The sequence below is a fragment of the Leopardus geoffroyi genome, chromosome A1, assembly GCF_018350155.1.
Source record: "Leopardus geoffroyi isolate Oge1 chromosome A1, O.geoffroyi_Oge1_pat1.0, whole genome shotgun sequence".
Classification (NCBI taxonomy): Eukaryota; Metazoa; Chordata; class Mammalia; order Carnivora; family Felidae; genus Leopardus; species Leopardus geoffroyi.
In genome coordinates, this window is record NC_059326.1 from 39585772 (window position 1) to 39609702 (window position 23931).

General features: G+C 34.7%; 1 long non-coding RNA gene across 1 annotated transcript in view; it reads left to right on the forward strand.

Annotated features, from left to right (window-relative positions):
* The first annotated feature begins 285 nt into the window (after positions 1-285).
* The window catches only part of LOC123598391, a 130950-nt gene continuing 107304 nt past the window's right edge, over positions 286-23931 (forward strand). Inside the window, exon 1 of the long non-coding RNA XR_006712582.1 lies at positions 286-379. This is a non-coding gene — a long non-coding RNA (uncharacterized LOC123598391). The remainder of the gene's footprint in view (positions 380-23931) is intronic.

Here is a 23931-nt window from a genome sequence, read left to right on the forward strand (position 1 = left end):
ACATGCATTAAATAAATTTGAAACTAACACAGGCAGATAGGACAAATGAGAAGAAATTATGCCTTTGCTACATTATTGATTCACTGGAATGAGCAAACCCTGAAGACTGTTCTACCTTCCAAGTATGTGAGTTAATAATTTCTATACAATTTAAGCCAATAGGAATGGAGTTTTCCAGAATGCTAAAAGTACCACAGTGAGGGATTTAGACTTTGTGCTGTAGGCAAGATGATACAACTAATTAATTTGTAATAGAGAGAGAACTGATATTGGCTTTAGAAGGATCAGTTTAGAAGCAGTGTGGAACATACATCGCAAAGCTGCAAAACTGTAGGGTAGTTGTTGGATGACTGCAGTGACTCATGCACATGAGAACAGAGTAAGTTACATTTTAGGAGGATTGGGATGGAGGAGACATGTTGAAGAGGTGTATTTCATTTTACTTTGTGTTTTAACATATTTTATAAAAATAATAGTGGAATTTAGGGTAGATGTTTTCTGTTCTTTCTTCTCATACCTTTTATCTTCGTATTTCATCACTTAGTCGTTCTTTGCATGTCACAGGAGAACTGAGGTGGGCAACATAATTAACAGAATATCTCCCACGCTCCTTCTTAGAGATAGGATTAGTGTTCTCTACATAAAAATATTTATAAATATAAATAAATTTTCTAAAGCCTTCCAATTGCTGAGGAGAGGCCAAAGAGGTCTCAGGCAATTCTTTCCTGGGGCATGCACTGGGGAAGATTATGTTGCCCTCCCAGGCGTTTAAACAATTTCCTGACTGGTAAACTGTAATCCTGGATAAAGTGTGCTTAGAGATTAGCAGCATGGGTTTGCTGTTATTGCTGTTGTTATTTTCCCTGCTGAGTAGAAACTAAATATCATCTTCCCAGGTGACAAATAGGTCCCAGCCTGGCAATGTGCAGGAAGTCTCTTAGATGTAGTTTCCAAATTGTATGGACAAATTTGGCACAAGTTAAAATATTGTGAAAAATTGAATAACCTTATCTACCTGAATACAATGAATTAAGAGGCTCTGCTGTGATTATATTGTGGCTGCGTCTCTTCTTACTCAAGCTCTTTCTAAAACAATTCTCTTAAAGTGTCGTCTGAGATTTAATCAAGTCCTGGAATACAGATATTGTCATTTTTTTTCTCCTAACTAATATGGGGACACCAGAGGGGGAAAAATTATAACTACCAACACGGTTTAGATTTTGATGAATCTAAAAAAAATTATAATACAGTGATGTAATTTAGATCCAAAGTGGTAGGTCTGGAAAGAACAACTTCGGATTCACTTGTTTTTCCCTTGAGACATCAAGAGGTAACAATAACTAAGAAGTAAGAAACTGAGGGGTGCCTGGGTGGCTGAGTCAGTTAAGCATCTGACTTTGGCTCACAGTTCATGGGTTCGAGCCCCGCATCGGGGTCTGTGCTGACAGCTCGGAGCCTGGAATCTGCTTGGGATTCTGTGTCTCCCCTTCTCTCTGCCCCTCCCCTGCTCTCTCTCTCTCTCAAAAATAAATAAACATTAAAAAATGAATTTAAAAAAATTTAAAAAAAGAAGAAACTGAAATCTTGTCCCTCAAAGTTTCTAAATGTTATTGTATTGATTAAACTTGATATTAGGTATCTCGAAGAACAATAATGCATTGTTCATTTTTTTAATAGATATATAACAAACCACCATATGCCGTCTATGTGCACTATTTTCCTCCCCAATTATGGCAAATCTATAAAACCAATTGTCTTCCTTTTCAATTATTCTCTTAAAGAGGTTTTTATTTCCCTGTGGATACTCACTGATCTCTGCTGAATATACATGAAGATGATTTGGTCCCTCATATGACTTCTTAAGCAAGCCAACACTAACTACTACCACTGCTACCAAGTCTGCTGGGCAAGCCAAAGTGTGTGTCTCCCCAGATACAGTGTTAAACAAACATAACCCTGCAGGTGTCTTTGAACAAGCTTGAAAGAAAACTACATATAATTAGGCATTCTACTTTGCCCCCAGAGTTTGAGGAAGCACCTTTGTTAAACTAATTAAGGTGATATTGGTGGTGGCAGGGGACAAGAAACCAACCAAAAAGTGAACCTGGAAATCTAATCTGGTTCTTTGTACCCAGGGAGAGATTCCATCGAAGTTTGGAGGATTGCAGTTCAAAGTCCCCATCTCAGTCAAAGCATATTTTGAAAATGCTTTCTTTAGAAATTTTGTATTAGAGAATTTCTTCACAGATAAGGAATAACTGAAACTAAAATTAGTTAAGTAATTTATTGAAGACACTGTAATGCAGTATTGCTTTTCTCTGTTGAATCTGGTTGAATTCATGAGTTAACTTAAGATTCCATCAAGGCCTTTGACAGAAAAGGTTTAGTTAATTACATTTTCAATTCAATCACAAGAGACAAGGATGTTTATATTTTCTGTATCATTTATTTATGTCCCCATTTCCTATTAATTTTTCACTGCCCTAATAGGCATCCTCCCCTTTGGGTTGTTTTGTTCAGATTTATTTTAAATCATAATCAATGATATCGATCTATATATCTCATTCAGTATATATATTTTTCTTTTTCATTAAGCATTGTGGGGGTATTTTTTGTTTGTTTGTTTGTTTGTTTGTTTATTGAAGAATAACTGACATACAGTTTTGCATTACTTTCTAGTTTACAACATCGTGATTCAACATTTATATAAATAACAAAATGGTCACCACACTAAGTGTGGTTACCATCTGTGTGTTCCCACTGTATTTTAAATTATATCCATGGTGTTAGGTGTGCATTGAGTTTCATGATTCAAACAACTACCTGGTACTACATGGCAGAAACCCACATTGCCACCTACACGCTACCACCACAAACAAGTGCTACAAATATCTTTGCATATATACTTTATAAATCTATATGCATATTTCTCCAGAACATTATTCAAAAGTAGGGTTACTAGAGTATACATGCACACACACACGCACACACACAGACACACAAACACACAAATATTCCCAGATTGCTCTCATCAGTGACTAAACCTGCCTGTATCCATTCTCCATTAAATATATATATATATATATATATATATATATATATGTCAAACTAAAAATAAAGGTATTTAGTGATCATTAAATTGATAAAGGTTTAAATTAAGTAATTAATTATATATTATGTTAAGTATCTTCAATTATAAACTACTTTCTGGCTGAAAGATGTCATCACATGGCAGTATACTAATGTTGAAATCCAAAGGACACATAGTCAGAATACATTCAATATATATGTTTGATAGAATACACACACATATTCATATCAAATGCATGGAAAATCAGAAAAAATATAAATCATATGTATGAAATTTAATGGAAAAAACTACCTGAGAGAATATATGTGTGTTCTCCATCAAATTTCAAGTGTATGTGTGTGTGTCTGTATGTGTATGTATTTATTCTGTTTTAAATTTATATATGTCTGTGTGTGTATATATGTTATATATATATACATATATATATTAATAGCACTTTGAAAAATTAAGATGTATGATTAACAAAAATATCTTCTTTCTGTCCATCATTCTTTGAATTACTCAGGTTAAAGTAAGCAAAATTTATTTCTGTGGCAATTCTATTTCAAACTGGCAAGGGTAATACGAAAAACAGAAAATAACTCCTCCATTTATTAATTTTTCTTTGGTAGTTTAACTTGCTGGGTTTGCAAATTGTTGAGCCTGAGAGCTATATATCAACTTAAGAATGCTCCCTGGGTTCCTTTCTAGTGCATTTATAGTGCCAAGGATAGATTGATCAAATGCATAAACCAATAAAGTTATTTTAAAAGAAAATCATTAATCCAGAGTTGTGATGTGATAAAGTTCCAGACAGAAAAGGGAAGAATTATTCCATTATATGTTTTTAAAAGATGATTTATGGAATAATTCAAATGATAGAACACTAGGAATAAATATTTAAATAAAAAAGAAATACTTCCTAATCTTAATTTTCTTAGGGCTTTTTAAATGTCAAAAAATAATAATTTTTTCAGCATAAAAATATCATTATATGATATAAAATATGGAAGTAATCAAACATACAAACAAAACCACTCATAAAAGCACTATACTAACAGAATTACTGTAGCAGGATGAATGATTATTCTTCCCAATTTTTCCCTTTTCATGGAGTTGTTATCATAGGATATAAAATTTTATGTACTTTTTTTGCTTCATAGTAATTTGTATATACATTTTCCATGTTTCCATGTAGTCTATTAATTTCAATTTTAATGTACGCAATCTCAAGCTAAAGTAGGTATACTCTGATCCTCTGAGTTAGTTCTCTATTGTTGGATATTTGGAAATTTTCCTACATATTTATAATTACAGATAATATAGTTTGAAATATCTTCTTTATTTAAATTACATTATTTTCCCTATGACATTGTATAAATTGTTATTAGATTTGAATTATTGGCCAAAATGGTTCTCTTAGTCCATTTCAGACTGCTATAGCAAAATACCATATAGTGGGTGGCTTATAAGCAACAGATATTTATTTCTCACAGTTCTGGAGTCTGGGAAGTCCAAGATCAAGGCACTGACACATTCAAAGTCCAGTGAAGGCTCCATGCCTGGTTTATAGACAGCTGTCTTCCAGTCTTGTAGTGCTGATCTCACATAGCACTATTTTGAGAGGACACAAACATTCAGTCTAAATGGTATAAATGATTTAAGGTTTTAAGGCTATGTTACCAACATATTTTCCAAAAAGTTATTTGTATCGATAGCGTCAATAGAAATGTGTCAGTAAGGTATGTTTCTTTACTCTGAAATTGGATGTTTAATTAAAAGCTACAATAAGCTTGAACATTTCTTCTTTACATCCTTAACATTTCTTACCAATTATATTAAATTTGCTTTATCAATGGTTTAATAATGTTTTTATTAATAATGTTTTTATTACCCTGTTCATTTTTAAATTATTTTTTATTATGAAAGTAAATTACTCTCACATATTATAATGAATTGCTATCTAATTATGTTTAAATAATTCAAAATATATCAACCTATATTTCATTGTTCAGATGTGATCTTTTTTATTCTGAAAACACATTAATGCCAGTGTTTTTGATATTTAAAATGTAATTATGATTTTTTACTAGAAATATTCTTACAATAATATTCACCCTACATAAATAGAAAATATATTATTATCTATAATAATAATGTCTTTATTGCCAAATATCTATATAAATAGATATATAATATATATATCTATATAAATAGATACATATACCCTACATAAATAGGAAATATATTATTATCTATAATAATAATAATAATGTCTTTATTGCCAAAGTGACATCTAGATCAGGCTCACAGAAGCGTATCTGGCTTGGAGTAAAAATTGTTATATTGTCTTCGCAGTTGGAAATAAAAGGTTTAAAAATTGTGTGGTTCCAGGTGAAAGTGTCCCTTTTGCCAGTAAGTGTATATGCAACTATGTCTTATTTTTTCTCCTTGATCACATCAAATTGTTTTTAAGATTACTGGCCAGCGTAATGAGGGGAGAGAAATGAGTACTGTGAGCCACAAACAGCTTTTAAGGTGCATAAAATACCTTAAAAATCTGAACAAAGTTGTTGATCATCCAGACTCATGAAATATTTTTTCTTCAAAATATTGGGTTTTTTAAAGCATAGTTGACATATGTGATATTAGTTTCAGGTGTACAACATGGTGATTACACAATTCTGTATCTTACACTATGCTCACCATAATAAATATAGTTACCATTGGTCACCACAAAACATTATTATAACCTTACTGACTATATTCCTTATGTTGTGTTTTTTATCCCCGTGAGTATTTTACAAGCTAGAAGTTTGTACTTCTTAACCCCTTCACCTATTTCGCTCATTCCCTCATCTTCCCTTCCCCCTTTGGCAACCACCAGTTTAATCTCAGTATTTATGAGTCTGTTTCTAATTTTTGTTTATTAATTTGTTTTGCTTTTTAGTTTCCACATATAAATGAGATCATAGAATCTTTGTCTTTCACTGACTTATTTCATTTATTGCAATACTCAAGAGATCCATCCATGCTCTGGTAAATGGCAAGATCTTTTTTGTGACTAATATTCCATAGTATAACTATATACCACATCTTCTTTATCCACGCATCTATCCATGGACACTCAAGGTAGTTTGCATATCTTGGCTATTGTAAATAATGCTGCAGTAAGCATAGGGGTGCATATATCTTTCCGAATTAGTGCTTTTGTTTTCTTTATGTAAATACCCAGCAGTGGAATTATTGGATCATACAAGATTTCTATTTTTAACTTTTTGAGGAAACTCCATACTGTTTTTCACAATGGCTCCACCAGTGTGCATTCCCACCAACAGTGCACGAGTCTTCCTCTTTCTCCACATCCTCACCAACACTTGTTGTTTTTTGTCTTTTTGATTTTTGTCATTCTGACAAGTGTAAGGTGGTATCTCATTATGGTTTTGATTTACATTTTCCTTATAATTAGTGATGTTGAACATCTTTTCATATGTCTGTTGGCCATCTGTATGTCTTGTTTGGAAAACTCTTCATGTCCTCTGCCCATTTTTAATTGGATAATCCAGAGGATTTTTTGGTTAGCTCAGTGGTCATCTACCCAACAAGTATTTATTGCATATATACTATATGCCAGGTACATCAAAGATAAAAGCAAATAGTAACCCTCATGGAGCTTACATCTTAATAAAGTAGATATAAAATAAACTAGTAATATCATATAATAACAGAGAGTAAGAGAGTGAGGGTGGTGTGTGTGTGTGTGGAAAGGAGATGCAGAGAACAATTTTCTATAGTGTGTTTATTGAAGGCCTGCCTATCTAAGGAGATGACATTTGAGCAATTTTTTTAAAGTTTTTATTTTAAGATATTATGTAAGTAAGTATGGCTTTTTAAAAAATAACCTAAACTCAAGCGCAGTTAATGAGATGAAAAAAGAAGGAACAGGCTAGTATTGCTGACTACGACACAAGGAACTTTAAAATTAAAAACACTAAGTGAAAGAGGAGAGAGTATGTAATACACATAACTGGAAGCTGCACTAAAAACTTTTGGGACCAGCTGTCTGTCACATACAGTTGTGCAGATGATGTTTACATCCTGCATAATGCTAACAGGTGCCATCCATAATGCAGGGGCTAGTATCTTGGCCATAGATAACCTGTGCTAGAGCCTTTTCAGAGAATCTGTAAGGGTGCAAGTTACAGGGTATGAACTTCTTGGATTGTTCCTGAAGAGAGGGAGAAGAGAATGAAGACATGCAAACTAAGGTCATTTACTTCCCCTTACTATAGGAGACTATATTAGAAGGCATCAAGTCCCTCCATTTACCACTCCAGAGTCATGACTCCATCCGCATTATCCATTCTGGCACTTTCACGTCCCATCATGTCAACACTGCAGAAAGAACGGTCTCTTTGGGCTATCTCCAAGCACTTATGCCCTGTTTCCTTCCAGATGCTGCCTCACTCAAACACCATTTTCTCCTACGTTTGTAAGTCTCTTCCTTTCTATCACGTGTTACAAGAAAAAAAAAAAAAAAAACACCTTATAAGTCTGTTCAAGCCTTGTTCATTTTAAATAAGGCATAAAAATCCTGCCTGAATAACTCACTTCACTTTTTTTTATTAGCCTTTTTAAAACATTTTCCTGGAAAGAATAGGATAAACTCCCAATTTTCGTTTCCTCTCTTGCTAGTATTTTTCTAATACCATGTTTCAACTTTGATTGCTTTCCAGACTTTCCTTCCACCAATATTAAATTTTAGTCACACAGGGTTACATGCCCGTTTCCTTGTACTATTGACCTTAAGGAATAAATCTTACTCGATTTATCTAGACTTCCTCGATTTAGTAAGTCTAGAATAGGCATATAGTGGGAGTTCCATAAATATTTGATGAATAACAGATTGTTCGAATGAATGAATGAATGAATGAATGAAAAAAGGCTAAGTGGCTAGATGTCAGCTATATAGCCTAACCACTATTTGATTCAGCGCAACAAATGAGAACCTACCATCTGTGAGACACTCTGATATGACCTTGTAGTGTAAAGGCAAACAAATCAAAAGTCTTATAATGGCTTTGGCATTAATTTAGCAGAAGAATTAAAAATGGTGACATAAATCACAAATGCAGTGTAAGTAGCTACAAAGAGACATACAAGGAATTACTCGACACTCCAGAGGAAAGATTAATATATCTATCAGAAATGGACAAATAAGACCATGTGGAGTAAGTGATATTAGAAAAAAAAACTTAGAGAAATAGATGTTCTCCAGGTAGATTAACATACAAACCATTCAGGTAGAGAGAAAGGCATGTAAAAAGAATGCTGAATAAAACACTGCTACATAGGGAGCAATGGCAAGTGAAGTATGGAGGTGCTAGCACGAAGTTATTGGTTATTTATTATATTTATTACCAGTTATTTATTATCTTAGTAGGAGTTTATTAAGAGTGACTTGGTCACACCTGTATATATATTTTAAAAAGAGATTATTCTGAAAGCAGAATGGGGGATCAGGAAAGTAAAGAATATTAAAATTTACTATTTTTCAGGCATTCTGGTAAAATTTTCCAATTTATTATTCTACTTTTCATCCTAGCACTTATAATTACACAATATTACAGATGAATAATCTAGGGGATTAAAAAAATACTTACCAAATATACATAGGAGCTTGGATTTGAATTGTTATTGCTGAATCTAAACTATGTATTTTAAATAATCAACTATACTACCTGTCACAAGAAAAGTCATAGCCATTTAGAGAATATCTGTCATGAAATTCATTCTATGCTAGATTTTTAAATCTATTCTCACATTTTGTCTCATGACATGATCATATGAAAACAATGAGTATTCCCATTTTATGGATGAGCAAACTGAGATTTGATGGTTGGATAACACACTCAGGTTTATACAAATAGTCAGTTATAGCCACAAAAACCTGTCTGTTTTCTAATTCCAATGCTTACTTTACTCTAAGACATCATAATAAATCACAAGCCATAACTAAATTGGAAGTAGATGTCTAGAAAAAAGATAAGAATTACAGAAATGTGCATTTATGCCGCAAAATTAGATTGCTATTTGAATTAATATTAGGAAACAGGTGGGAAATAAGAGGAAGAATGAAGTCAGTGATATGCTAGGGGTGTCTATGAAAAATGAACTCCAATCAAAGTAACGATATATCATCATATTTTATTTGTGTTGTTGAAATTGTTGATTTACAATATTGATGCAAAACATCATACTAATTTGATACAATTTTTTTCAAAGAGAAAAAAAGCCTCCTGGAAATTGTAGAGCATTTCTCACTGAGTTACTATTTTGCAGCAAGATAGATACAAAAATATATTTGTAATCAATCTTTTTGACTATTGAAACATAAATCATTCTGCACAACCGATTATATTTTCTGAAAATAAGTTAGGTAAAATGTATTAAAACTATTTTTAAAACTCTTCTGACTTCTGGATGAGTGGCATTCTCAAAACAACAGTCAAATTTAAATGTTTATATCCCTGTTTAGCAAGAATAAGAGCTCAGCATATTACCGACATAATTCTTATTTGCAGTATTACCTAGTTGATAATTAAAATTTTCCTATGTGAATCATATCAAAGACGATGTTGTTTTTTAAATGTATTATATGAATTTACAATTTTATATATTTGAAAACTTGATTAATCACAGTTGAGGTAAACTTCGTAATTAGAGTGTCTTACTTGGAAATATCAAATACAAAATACAAAAATTAACAAATTCTAATGACTAAAATCGAATTTTCACATGAACTCTCAATACATTGAATTTTTAAAATTATTTTTTGAAACATTTATAAGAATTTATCCATCTATCCATCTATCTATCTATCATCTACTTATCTATCGTCTATCATCTACTTATCTATCATCTATCATCTACATAAAGTGCCTCAGGAACAAAGTAAATCAGAAGGCAGTAGATGGACATGGCACCACGGAATGATAATTTTGAATTAAATTCAATGTCAGAGGCTACTGTATTCTATCTGTTCCTTTATGAATATAGACACAAAGTTCCTCAACAAAACACTAACAAACAGAATGCAGCAACATATAAAAATTGATATGCCATGACCAATTGTAAAGGTAGATTAACATCTGAATATCACTGAATGTAATACATCATAATAATATAATAAAGGACAAAAACCACATGCTTATCTCAAAAGACACAGAATATAATCATTTAACAAAGCCGACGAACCCCCTATGATGATAAAACGACTCCACATAACTAGGTAAATGAAACATCCTCAATCTGGTAAAGAACCTCTAAAAAACCCACAGGTAGCATAACCCTTAATGATGAAAGACTGAATGCTCTCACTAAGGTCATGATGAAGACAAGCTGTCTAATACCATAATCTTTCGAAAATTATACTAGCAGTAATAACCTGGGAAATTAGGCAAGAAATAATAAAAAGAATTTTCCAGGTTTATAAAAATATTCTAATAATTAGAGCTGCTTCATCATAAAACTATTTACCTTGACATTTACACTTCTCCACTGGCCCCAAGTTATATTTTGGTTTTATATTACATGATTTTCCCATATAAAATACATCTTGGCAATAAATAACTATGTTTATAGGAACCCCACGTCTTTTGGGGGCTTTTTCCCACTATATTTCCTTTGACTCTGCAGTTTTCAAGATTGTATATTACTCTACAAGCTAAAAATGAATTTCATCATTTTGATACCCTTCCTATTGTCCTATATCCCAACCCTCATTAAAATTATTCAGCCATATCTTCTGTGACATATTTATCAGATGTGATGTTATGTGATATTATGTGAGTTACAAGTGTTTTATTTATATTTCAAAATAATGTTATTAAAATTTTTGTTGTTTTTCTCCCACATGCCATTGTAGAATAGACTGCAAATCAATCACATTTGTATTCTTGGTAAATAACACCATTCCTGGTACAGAAGAGTGGTAGGGGGAACATAATAGTGAAGATGGAATAGACCCTCGTCAGGAATTCTAGAAAAAGGACAACTGATAATGGATCAGATTGTGGTTTAATATATTCTAAGGAATTTTCTTTTTCTATTGATTGATTGATTGATTGAGAGTGTGTGTGTATGTGTGGGTGTATGTGTGTGTGAGAGAGAGCAGAGGAGGCAAAGAGAGAATCCCAAGCAGGCTCCAAGCTGGCAGTGAATAGCACAACGTGGAGCTCGATCCCACAAACCGTGAGATCGTGACCTGAACAGAAATCAAGAGTTGGAGCTTAACCTACCGAGCCACCCAGATGCCCCAATTCTAAGGAATTTTCTAAATCCATGAATCAAAGTGGTAATTGTGAGGTTAGTATACATTATTTTCCAAATAATTATAACATTGTAATTATATTCACGTGGCCTGCAGAGTTATAATATTAAAAGCACAAATAGTGCTATAAGCATGTGATTCTGTAGTAAAACACACATGGAATTTATTTTGATAAAATTTCATATGCAAGAGGGGCGCCTGGGTGGCGCAGTCGGTTAAGCGTCTGACTTCAGCCAGGTCACGATCTCGCGGTCCGTGAGTTCGAGCCCCGCGTCAGGCTCTGGGCTGATGGCTCAGAGCCTGGAGCCTGTTTCCGATTCTGTGTCTCCCTCTCTCTCTGCCCCTCCCCCATTCATGCTCTGTCTCTCTCTGTCCCAAAAATAAATAAACGTTGAAAAAAAAAATTTCATATGCAAGAATAACACGTATATAGAAAAATTCATGAAATGTGCATCTTGATGAGTATAAGAGTAAATACGACAAAGTAATCACTACTCGAGCCAGGAAAGGGAGAACTAATGGAACTACAGGTTTTTTCCTCTGCTTGCTTTCAAATGTTTCTCTTTGCCTTCATTTTCTGCAGTTTGAATATGATATGTCTACATGTGATTTTTTTGTATTTATCCTTCTTGGTGTTTTTATGGCTTTTGTGTATCTATGGTTTTGTGTTTCTCATTAATCGCAGAAAATTCTCAGCCCTTATAACCTCAAATATTCCCTCTTCTTTTCTTCTCTATTCTTCCTCCAGTATTTCCATTATGGTACAGCTTTTGTAATTGCCCCAGAGTTCCCATATATTGTTTTATGTTTTTTTCAGTTTTTTCTTTGCTTTTCAGTTTGGGAAGTTTTTATTGACTTATCTTACACTATTACCGAGTTTTTGATTCCTAGGCTTTCTTTTGATTCTTTTGAGAGTCATTTCTCTCCTTACATTACCCATTTATTCTTGCACATTGTCATCTTTTTCTCTTAGAGTCCTCAGCACATTACTAATCACGTTATTTTAAATTCCCTGTCTAATCGTCCCAAAGTCTATGCCATATCTTTGTCTGGTTCTGATGCTTCCTTTGTGTCTTCAGACTGTTTCATGCCTTTTAACTTCCTTGTAATTTTTTGTAGAAAGCTGAACATAATGTACTGGGTAAAAGGAAATAGGCCTTTAATGTGAGGTTTTTTATTTATTTGGCTGGGAGTTAGACCGTTTACAGTCTGTGCTACTGTGGATGTCAGCGGCTAAGATTTCCTCTGCTGCCTTTGTTTTCTGTTTGCCCTGTTGCCTTTGAGTTTCCCTGAAGACTTCTTAAAAAGTACCCGAGCCTTGAAGTTCTTTCCACTGCAATCTCCTGTTATTTTATGGGAGCCTGATTGATGTAGACATAAGGTGTCGGGCTTTCTGTTGGAGTAGAGGAAAATCGTTTGCTAAACCACTAGCACTAAATGTCAGAAGTTGCCTCGATTTCTCCAGTAAAGAAGCTGCAGCTGGACCAGAAGTTGCACTTGTAGTTACCTATTAATTAAATTCCTGTACACTGTGGTCATTCTTTAAGAACCATCTCCCTTCTGTAGTGGCAGAACTGTTATGGTTCGACAGGGCCCTGAGATTAGAAGGAACAGTGTTGTTTGAGGGTCAGAATGTATTATTCCTCCACCACCAGACTGGAGGCAGGATGTCATGAACAGATACATCTTTCCAGGACAGGGGCACTTAATTCTCATCCATGCTGTGCTAAAAAGTGGTGTATTTTCCTCAGAGTAAATATATTTAAATGTTCAAAACTACTCAGTTTGCTTCCTATTTTTCTTTTTTTTTTTTTTCTACTCATAAATCTAACTGCTTTGTAATACTCTTGCCATTTACCCATTCCTCTAAGAGGTGCCAGCTTCCTTTAAAATGTAATTCAGGATTTGAAATCTTAAGGCAGGACATTCAGTGTGACACTTGAATTCAGGAATAGGTTTACAAGTCCATCTTTATGTGAATTAGAAATGAATATTTATTGAACTAAGCAATCAATTGGGTTTTTTTTACATCTTACTTGCATTACTTTAGCACATACCCTCCCTTCTCTACTTTTCATTCTTCCTAGAATGAACCATTGGTTGAGTACAAAAAAACTTAAGAGGACACACTCACGTTACTATCTATCCTGCTCACAAATTTACTCTTCTCTTTTTTTTCACCCATCTGTTGTCACCAACCTTTCTGTCTCTAGCACCTTTCTTCTCTTTTCACTGCTGGTAATAATAATGTCATGCCAGCTTTTACATTTATGTTAGAGTTCTCTGTGTTCCTTCATTATATAATGTTTCCCTTGTGCAATATGCATTTCCACCCTAACCATTGTTTCCCATGGCACGTACGAGGTCGATAACCACCTTGTATGCACCAGAGGGCACCAGTTTGCTCCAGTGTGGTAAGGGTACACTTTCCTAAATGAAGTCCATGCTAAACCAACTGTTACAGAAATTCAACCTCATCCAGAATCATGTGCTTAAAAGATAAAATTTATACTGGAGCAGTGCTTTTTTCTAGATTACATTGTTCTGATATTTTTATTTCAGTTTATTTCTTACTGAAGTATTTGTGTTTTACTTTGAGTTAAGCTAGCATGCACAAACAAAAGCATTCCCTACCCCTCTTAATAACTAACTCTTAGTTAAGTGGATTTGAAAACAAATATTTTCCTGGAAGCTCCAAAAATACTGTCAACTATAAATATTGTGTCTACTTAGTAAAAATTCAAGGCTATTTCTTAACTCAGCACTTTAAACTTCACTTGAGCAATTTCCCTCAGTTCCATAAAATGAAAAACTGAACCATCCAAGATTTTGTCCACAGTAGAAAATCCTTGAGTTGTGAGAAGACAATTTCTTTACAGCTCCAGAAATTTAATGACACTTTGAATCAATAAAGATACATGAGAAGGGGAGTTCTAAAAATAGCAAGCCAATAACTCTAAACCAAGATTCTTAAATCACTCCTCAAGGATAGGATTACTTCAAAACTTGGTACCTTTGTCAAGGGCTTTTTAATAAGAGTGCCAGAGCTTGAATCAACCTTAGAGGTTCATCATTCTGTTGAAAAATAGGGAGGTCGTCAGTCCCACTGACATATCTTGCTCTTGAACTGAAATAATGCTTTTTTTTAATTAAAAGCTTTGACTGACTAGTCATAGAAACAGACTTCAGCATATATAGGGGCAAAACATGGAGAGCGAGATTTGTGTGAATTGGTTACTTTTACTACCTGCATAATTACACAGGAAGGAGGTCTAATTCTTATTGACTATGTTTTACCCAAAGGCTATGTCTTCTGTTTTTCTGCACTAATATTTAAAAGTGTATGATTATAAACAACAAGACAACAATATTCTATGTGTTTTCCCCTTACTTTGTTTCTATGTTACACTCTTCACAGAATAAAACTAGGTACAGAAGACCTTTGATTTCAAACCAAAAAATAAAATAAAATAAAATAACAAAAAACCCCAGTAACAATATTGCCTTTTGCTCTAATTAAAACAAGGCATGGCATTTCTGTACTTCAAACACGCTGGATGATTTCCAGTGTCTCTTTCAGTGCATTTGCCAGATTTTGTACACTGGATTAAGACAGAAACCCCATTAATTCCTCCCTGAATAAAGTCACTGAACTAGTACATGAATTTGAGTAACACTCTCGCCCACCCCCCCACCTCCCCCACTGCTCCAAGAAATACAGTAAAATAATACAACTTTTGGAACTGGATTCCTGTCATAGCTTCATCACTAACCAGGTGTGTGATCTGTGGTGTCCCCCTTAAACTCTCTGTGCCTTGTGTGCTGATCTGTAAAATTAGAGATAATAATGCCAGCCTCACCAGGTTACCAAGAGAGGATTAAATAGAATAACACATGTCAAGTCCTGCTGTAGAACTTGGTGATCAAAAAGATTAATTCCTATCTAACTCAGTGAGAGACAGACAAGCAGACACACACACACACACACACACACAATCACAGAACAAGTAAATTCAGAACTGCTCCCCTAAACTTTCTTATTCAATTTAGTCCAGGATGTTTAAGAAATAGAAGGATACTCTGTCAAAAAGAAAAACTATAACTAGTTGTAGTGCTCAAAGTTAGTTGAGGGGATGTTGGAATACAACGGAAGTGTCTTATAGGCTACTAAATAATTATTCCCTGTGGAAACGATATTGTAACAGAAAATTCTAGGAATAGCTGCTGGGCTCATATATTTCCTCCTTCTGTGAATAGCCAATGTAGCCTGGGGTGGGTTCCCAAAGTCATAGCCATAATAACTGACTTTAGGCCACTTACATTATCTCTTATAGAAATTAAAATTTGGAACTAATTGTAAGATGGGGAATCCTTGATATATATATTATATATCCACATCCTAATGCAGACTTTTTCAAACTGCAGGGGGAAGATCCATTAGTATATGATTACATCAATTTACTGGTTAAAACCAGAATTATAAAAATGAATAAAATAGAAGAGAAAATAAAGCTCATATATTTAAATAAGGGTGTTTTCCCAGATTATTTGATTTGTTATAAGTATTTAGATAATAATAGATACACAGATTATATATATATATATAATATTATATATATTACATATATAATATTATATATATATATATATATATAATCATACATACATACATACTGGGCTGCAATGTAAAATATATTCTTTATTCCTTTCCATCAAAAATGTAAAAAGTACTTCCCTTATAAAGGAGAATTTTAAGAAACATTTGCTGAGGCCTCTGGCAAAGTTGCTCATTGTACCCATTCTAAGGCTTAGTTGTTAACCTTCCTGGTGAAATAGAAAATGTAGTTGCCTTCCCTCTACTTTGATCATCCTCGTTTGGTCTATAAATCTCCACCTATGCATCCTGTGTACTTTGGAAGAAACTAACCCAAATCCATGCATTCTCATTCTGCAGTCACAGTAATTGCTCTAGGGGGTGGGGGATATGACCCAATTCACAGCCTAGATGTGTCTGGATAAGGTTTTTTGCTGTTGCTGTTTTTTGGTTTGTTGGTTTCTTGTTGTTTGTTTGTTTGTTTGTTTCACTTTTCTAGGAGAGCACCTTACATTATCTTTCTCTCTCTTTTGGAGATAGACAAGGACATATGCAGCAACTGGATTTTTAAGTCATCTCCTGAGACTATAAAGAGAAGCTAGTCTGAAACTGCTGTTAATATGGATGGAGGACAACAGTTTCAGTCTGGCAAATGACTGTTTTTCTATCCATAGAATGGTCCATGCTTCAATCCTTCTTGTCACTTCTCCAGGAAAACGTAATAAATTCTATTAGCTCTAATTTCCTAGAAAAGGCAATGCTTTGTGACTGTGGGTATTATAAGAAATTTTAGCCCCAGAGCTTTCCAGCTAAAAGGCGGCTGTTTCCTAGACCCCTCGTCCTCATACACGAGGCATTTAAATTCCTCGTCACAGGCCTTTAAAACCTATGACCATGTCCTATGATCATCGAGAAATGTTAGCTTCCACTACCTACACTTCTGACTTGGATTCCATTTTTATGTCTACCTTGATTTACCTGCCTCAGTTTTTGCATGAAGTATGCATTGATTACTCTAAAATGACCCACGACACTGAAAAATATTCATACTCATTGAATAGCTTTCCTATTCAAGCAAAGGATTTAGGAAATGAGCAGTAAGAGAAGGGTTGGCACTGGAAAAGGTGTCCTGAGATCTCAGGAGCAGGCTTGGACATCTTTAGCACTGCTGCATCAAACAGGTTTGCACATCACCAACCACCTTCAGCATGTGTGTTTGCCCTTCAGTACCAGGAAGTCCAAAGTCTGCACGGGGCTGGGATCTCTTTTGTAAGCTGGTTATGTGAGCACATTCCAGTTACATGACCAGCCTAATCTGTCAAAACCCCTCAGGCTTCACCAAAACCAGGCTCAAATCAAAAGTCCAGTCACTGTTACTAATTAATGCTGATAGGGTGGTACTATAGAAGTACCCCAAGCAACTCACAGACCTACAGTTACAGAACATTATTTATTTTTATTGAATATATTCCACAGTATTGGCCCAAAGGTCTTGTAATGCTCCAAGGAACCTCGGAGATGAGCACGTGGTCAATCCAGAGTGGCAAAGAATATAACTCATGTTAGGTAGTCTTGGATGTGAATGTGTATCTAAAACTTATTTTTAAATTCTTTTTTTCTGGGGTGTCTGAGTGGCTCAGTCAGTTGAGCGTCTGACTCTTGATTTCGGCTGAGGCCATGATCTCATGGTTAGTGAGTTCAAGCCCTGTGTCGGGCTCTGTGCTGACAGTGAGGAGCCTACTTGGAATTTTCTCTCCCTCTCTCTCTGCTCCTCTCCTGCTCTTGTGTGCTCTCTCACTCTCTCTCTTTCTCAAAAATAAATAAGTAAACATTTAAAATAATTATTTTTTTCTAACGTTTTCATCTGAAATTAGAAAAATGACTTAGGGGGGCGCCTGGGTGGCGCAGTCAGTTAAGCGGCCGACTTCAGCCAGGTCACGATCTCGCGGTCCGTGAGTTCGAGCCCCGCGTCGGGCTCTGGGCTGATGGCTCAGAGCCTGGAGCCTGTTTCCGATTCTGTGTCTCCCTCTCTCTCTGCCCCTCCCCTGTTCATGCTCTGTCTCTCTCTGTCCCAAAAAATAAATAAACGTTGAAAAAAAAAAAAAAAAGAGAAAAATGACTTAGGGAATACAACCCTTTAATATCATTCATATATCACCTGTTCTATTGCCTGGATGTCTTTTAATTTCTCTTTTTTATATCTGAATAAATGAAAGCTGAGAAATGGTCAGTTACTTGTTCAAGATCACAAGGTGGTGATGTGACCTGATTATTTAATTATTTAACATTGTTATGGAACATTACTGTGTCAGGGAACAGGGCTGGATCTGTATGTAATGGGGTGAAGTCTTCTCATATAAAATCTTATATTCTGTCTGTGGGTTTGTAACACAGAGAATTTGGATGAGAATGCCATGAGTGTTATTTTCTGACCTTAGATCCAAGAGAAATATGACCTTGTGATCACCTAATCTGTGCTACTTGTACCATGGACACCTTTGATTAAATAGCATCCTTAACAAAAGGTTACATGATACCTAAAACTGTGCCTTGTGTATATAAGCAATTCAAAAATATGTATTGAACTTAATTTCAAAACAACAAATGAATTGGACAAAACAATAAATAAATTGGAGTAGAAAAGTTCACCCCAAGTATGTTTCTTTGAAAGAATACTTTAAGAAAAGCTGCAAAAGACAACCTAGAGGAATTAGCTTTTATATTTTTCCAAGGTAGCCAATCTTTGGTACTTTGTTAGAAAAAAAATACATTTATGCCTTGAGTTTCCATGTACACAAAAGTGTAATATTTACTACTAATTGTTAAATTCACCCAAAAGGGCTAATTCCTTCAATGCTAGAGGAGATACTTATGCATAGTTAAATCAATAGTAGCTGTAGTGAAATCATAAATATAACAAATAAAATAAAAATTTAAAGTACAGAATCCAATAGTAACCCAAGTATTCTTATAAAAAAATATGCCCTACAAAAATGTAATACACTTGAAGGGAACCACAATAAATGCCGTGTGTAGAAAATGATTCAGATGCAATGGTCAGAGGCACCTGGGTGGCTCAGTCGTTTAAGCATCCGACTCTTGGTCTCAGCTCAGGTCATGATCTAAGGGTTTGTGAGTTCGAGCCTCACATTGTGATTTTCTCTCTCTCTCCCTCTGTCTCTGCCCCTCTCCCACTCACCCTCTTTTTCAAAATAAATAAACTTAAAAAAAAAACCCACCAAACAAAAACAAATGTGATGGTCATTTATATTCAGTTTTGAAGAATTCAAGAGGTTTTTAAAAAGAGGTGTAATAGGAATAAATGTATTGACATTAGGTGTAAGTACAACTGACTCTATCACTAAATATTGCTAAATTACACTGTTTTATATTTTCCATTTTATCACATGGACATACTAACAAAATAATCTTAGCTGTTTAGAATTCTTATAGTAACAAGATAAGTTTTTGAATCTGTTGTGTCCACCCATAAAACCACTTTTCTGACTATTCTATACCATTTAAATGTCTAACAATGTCCTATGAAAGAATAACCTGGCATGCAAAGTATGGCATCCACTTTGGAAACGAAGTATGAGCTTCCATTGTGTTGTTCATTTTACTTTCAGTCTTTAATTACCAAAGGTTGAGAGCGCGATAGTTAAAGTAAATTACTTATATAGGCAAAATGCATCTTATACAGTTCATCCAGTGTTCTAATTGCCTTCAATACCTTCATCCTAGCTTCAGGATTTACTACCTTTTAATACTGCATAAAGCTTTCCTGATATCAATTCTATACCCTTTATTGTATCCTCTGCATTTTGCTATAGTTTAAATCCTCAGAATCTGGATGGATAACAGCTCACTAATTTGACAGTTTATTCCATTTGTTAAATGGCTGCTGTTTTCCTGTTATTACATTAATCCCTTACACAAGAAACATCTCTATTTTAAGATAAGACCTTTGGAGAAAATCCCTCACTCTCAAGTACAGCTAAAGTTGCAGAGAACGTTGCAGGCTTGTGAAGGAAAATAATTTTGAGCACCAGTTTCCTTGGTGTTGTTTCCATTATCACAGATGAGGTATTTTAAGAATAACACAGCATTATCTCCTATAAAGGGAAACCTCATTGTTCCAGTTTTTCAGGCCAAAAACCTTTGAATCATCCTTTATTGGTGTGGCTGTTTATTGAATGTGTCCCCGCATTCAGCTGGTTATCATATCCAGTCACAGCTAATGCTGGATTCTATCAACAAGCATGTACTATCAATGCCTCAACTGCTACTCTGGGCCAAGTGTCCAGCATCTTTGGCTTGAGTCACTGTGATCACCTCCTAAACTATCCTTTTCGTTTTTCACCATTGCATCCCTTCGGTCTATTTTTTACATAAGAGTCAGAGTGATCCTGTTCAAAAGTAGGTGAGATCATGTCCCTCCTCTGCTTAACATCTTCTCACAGTAAAAGCCAGACTCCTGGCAGAATCCCAGAACATCAGTGCCTTTGTTTCTCCCCCTCTCTCTATGCCTCCTACTATCCCTCTTGCTCATTCTGCTCAGTAACACTAGTCTCCATGTTTCTCAAACCTGTCAGGCACACTCCTGCTTCAAGTCTTTGGTCTCGTTCTTCCCTTTGTCTCAATGGTTTCTTTCCTAGACACGCATGGTTGACTACTTCATCCTCATCAGGTCTTGTTTCATACACCCCCTCCTCAGTAAAGCCATCCCTGAGGCACACTGTGCGGTTCCCGTTGTCTTTTCCTGTTTTACCATTGTGCTTGGCTACTTCTCAGTGAAAATATGACAATAATTTCCAGAAACTGTTTCTCTGATTGTGAAATGAATGCAGTCAACTGTGAGAATTAAAAGAATGGCCACCTTCCATGCTTGGTGGTGTTAACAAAAAGTATTTTAGCTGCATATATTAGATAATGGTATGTTCCACCCTTTGCAAGTGTTACAAAATTCAAAAATATATTAGATAAAGATTATTTGTGAACTTCCTAATAAGAGCCAAAGCACCATAAATAAGCTGAATATAACTATGTAAGGCAGGAATAACATTTATTTTTTGTAGAAAAATAACAAGGAAAAGCAGTCTCCATTTAGAATTTGTGTGTGTGCATGTGTGTGTATGTGTGCATGTGCGTGTGTTTGCCTGTGATTATATCACTTTGACTGGAACTATTATTCAATAGAAAAGTCCTTCAAATGTAATTGCAAAGTCAGAGACCTACAGGGAAATGGGGATCAAAAGCTCTCATCACTCCAGATGCTACAAAGCCTTCCCTTCCAGATGCTACCGATTTTACTCCCCAGGTATTTTTAAATTAGGAATCTGTCTTAGCTGGTACAGGAAGACAAGAGGTCAAGCTCAATCAGATGATTCACCTAAACCTATTGAAAAAGGAAAGTGTCCTAGGAGTCTTGTCGCTATTGTAAAGGATTATTTAGTGAATCCGATTGCTGAGTTTCTAAATATCTCAGCAGTTTGACAAAACTTGATATCTTGACTCGATCAGAACAGAGTCTGAAAATACTGAAACCTTTATCAGAGAGTCTGAAATCACAGCAGCTGCTCAGAAATACTGATTACTGCTCACTGTGGAAAAAGCCCAAGTGTAGCGGCCCTGACTAGAATGCCACCATTACGTTCTAAGGACTAACTTCTCAGCAGAAACCAGGACAACATAGTTAGGCTCTTGTTCCTAACTTATATTCATAATTACTTATGAAGACAATTTTAGAAGATAGATATGTTTTTGTATGAGTAGTCTAAAGACAATAAATAGCATGATATTTTAAAATATCTATGTCACGGATAAGGATAGATTCATAAATCATTCTTTCATTTCTTTGCTCATGGTATTCAGTTTATAAAGCCAAACTGATATCTATGAAAAAATACCTTAAGTTATATTGTCTCTCCCTCACTCAGAAGGGGATAATAATGACAAACAGCAAAGGTTGTTCTTAAACATTTGTATCCGAAGACTGTGAGCAGAGCTCAGAAGATTTGTGTTAATTAACCTTTGTTCTTTTTTTTTCAATATATGAAATTTATTGTCAAATTGGTTTCCATACAACACCCAGTGCTCATTCCAAAAGGTGCCTTCCTCAATATCCATCACCCACCCTCCCCTCTCTCCCACCCCCCATCAACCCTCAGTTTGTTCTCAGTTTTTTAAGAGTCTCTTATGCTTTGGCTCTCTCCCACTCTAACCTCTTTTTTTTTTTTTTCCTTCCCCTCCCCCATGGGTTTCTGTTAAGTTTCTCAGGATCCACATAAGAGTGAAACCATATGGTATCTGTCTTTGTCTGTATGGCTTATTTCACTTAGCATAACACTCTCCAGTTCCATCCATGTTGCTACAAAGGGCCATATTTCATTCTTTCTCATTGCCATGCAGTATTCCATTATGTATATAAACCACAATTTCTTTATCCATTCATCAGTTGATGGACATTTAGGCTCTTTCCATAATTTTAACCCTTTGTTCTAAATATATGCAAGTATTCGATGTCATTAAGGAAACCCGGTAGTACTAAAATCAAACTCAACTGCTACCTGCAGGAGAAACAAATTCTCATAGCAGAATGGAGAGAAGGGAAAGACAGAGGGATACAAGAGAGAAAAAAGATTGAGGTAAATGCTTTTGAAAACTGTAGGGGTGGAGCACCTGGGTGGCTCAGTTGCTTGAGCATCTGACTTTGGTTCAGGTCATGATCTCCTTAGTTCCTTGAGTGTGAGCCCCACATCGGGCTCTGTGCTGACAGCTTGGAGCCTGGAGCTTGCTTTGGATTCTGTGTCTCCTGCTCTCTCTGCCCCTCCCCTGCTCTCTCTCTCTCTCTCAAAAATATATAAACATTGAAAAAAAAAAAAACTGTAGGGGCTACTTAAGGGTTGAAGAGAAGAATATTATTTGCAAAAGAATATCATTCCCAGCACAGCCCCAAGTGCATATGGCCATTAATTAGCTGACATTAGGTGAGTTAAATAACCTCTTTGTGCCTCTCTGCTCTCATCTTTGATATTATGCGAACTGAAATCAATCAATCAAATGATGGGGTAATGGATATCAATCCTCACACCAGGATGTTGTGAGGACGAAATGAGATAATAGCAAATATAATGACAATATTAAATGGCTTGTATAGTTGTTGCTAGGTGAGTTAAGAGGGGATTATAATAACACAAGGACTTATTGAAAGGGCTAAATAAGATAATATTTAAGATATTGAAGAGGCTTAAGATAATCAGTTAATAAAAACTTCTAAATTCTTTTTTTATTGTTTTGCAAATTAGATTGCTTTTTAGTAAATTATGTGAAAACCCAAATTTTACTAATATACCTACCTTACTGAAAAATTGACAATAGCGATGTTTCTAATGCTGTTTATAATTTGGAAATTTTCTACAAATATGTCAACTATTTAAGATTATCCTATTGAAATGAATTCATTCTAGCATTTTAAAAGCACAGATTTAGGAATTTTAAGAAGGTATGGGCTTTTTATGACTTTTTTAAACCTGAAAACATAAAATGCTTTGAAATAAGAATAAATATTTTTAAATGAAGGAAAACATAAAATATATATATTTAAAATATTAAATATAAATGATAAATTATGTGAAAATATAGATTATGTTTTGTGTATTTTACTCCTCTAAGTAAAAGATATATTCTAGAAACTTCATGCGAACAAAGAATTTTTTATCCCTTAATACACATTTTCCCATTTTTATGTTTCCAGAATGAATAAGATTTTGACATCTGAAGGATGTCTATACTGCACATTGATCTTTATAACCTTAGGGCCTTTACCACCTGTCAGAAATTTTCATAATATTAATAATTCATTTCTTTAGCTGATTCTTCATTTATTCTAACATCTACTAACTTCACCACATTCAATACAGTGGTTTAGGAGTT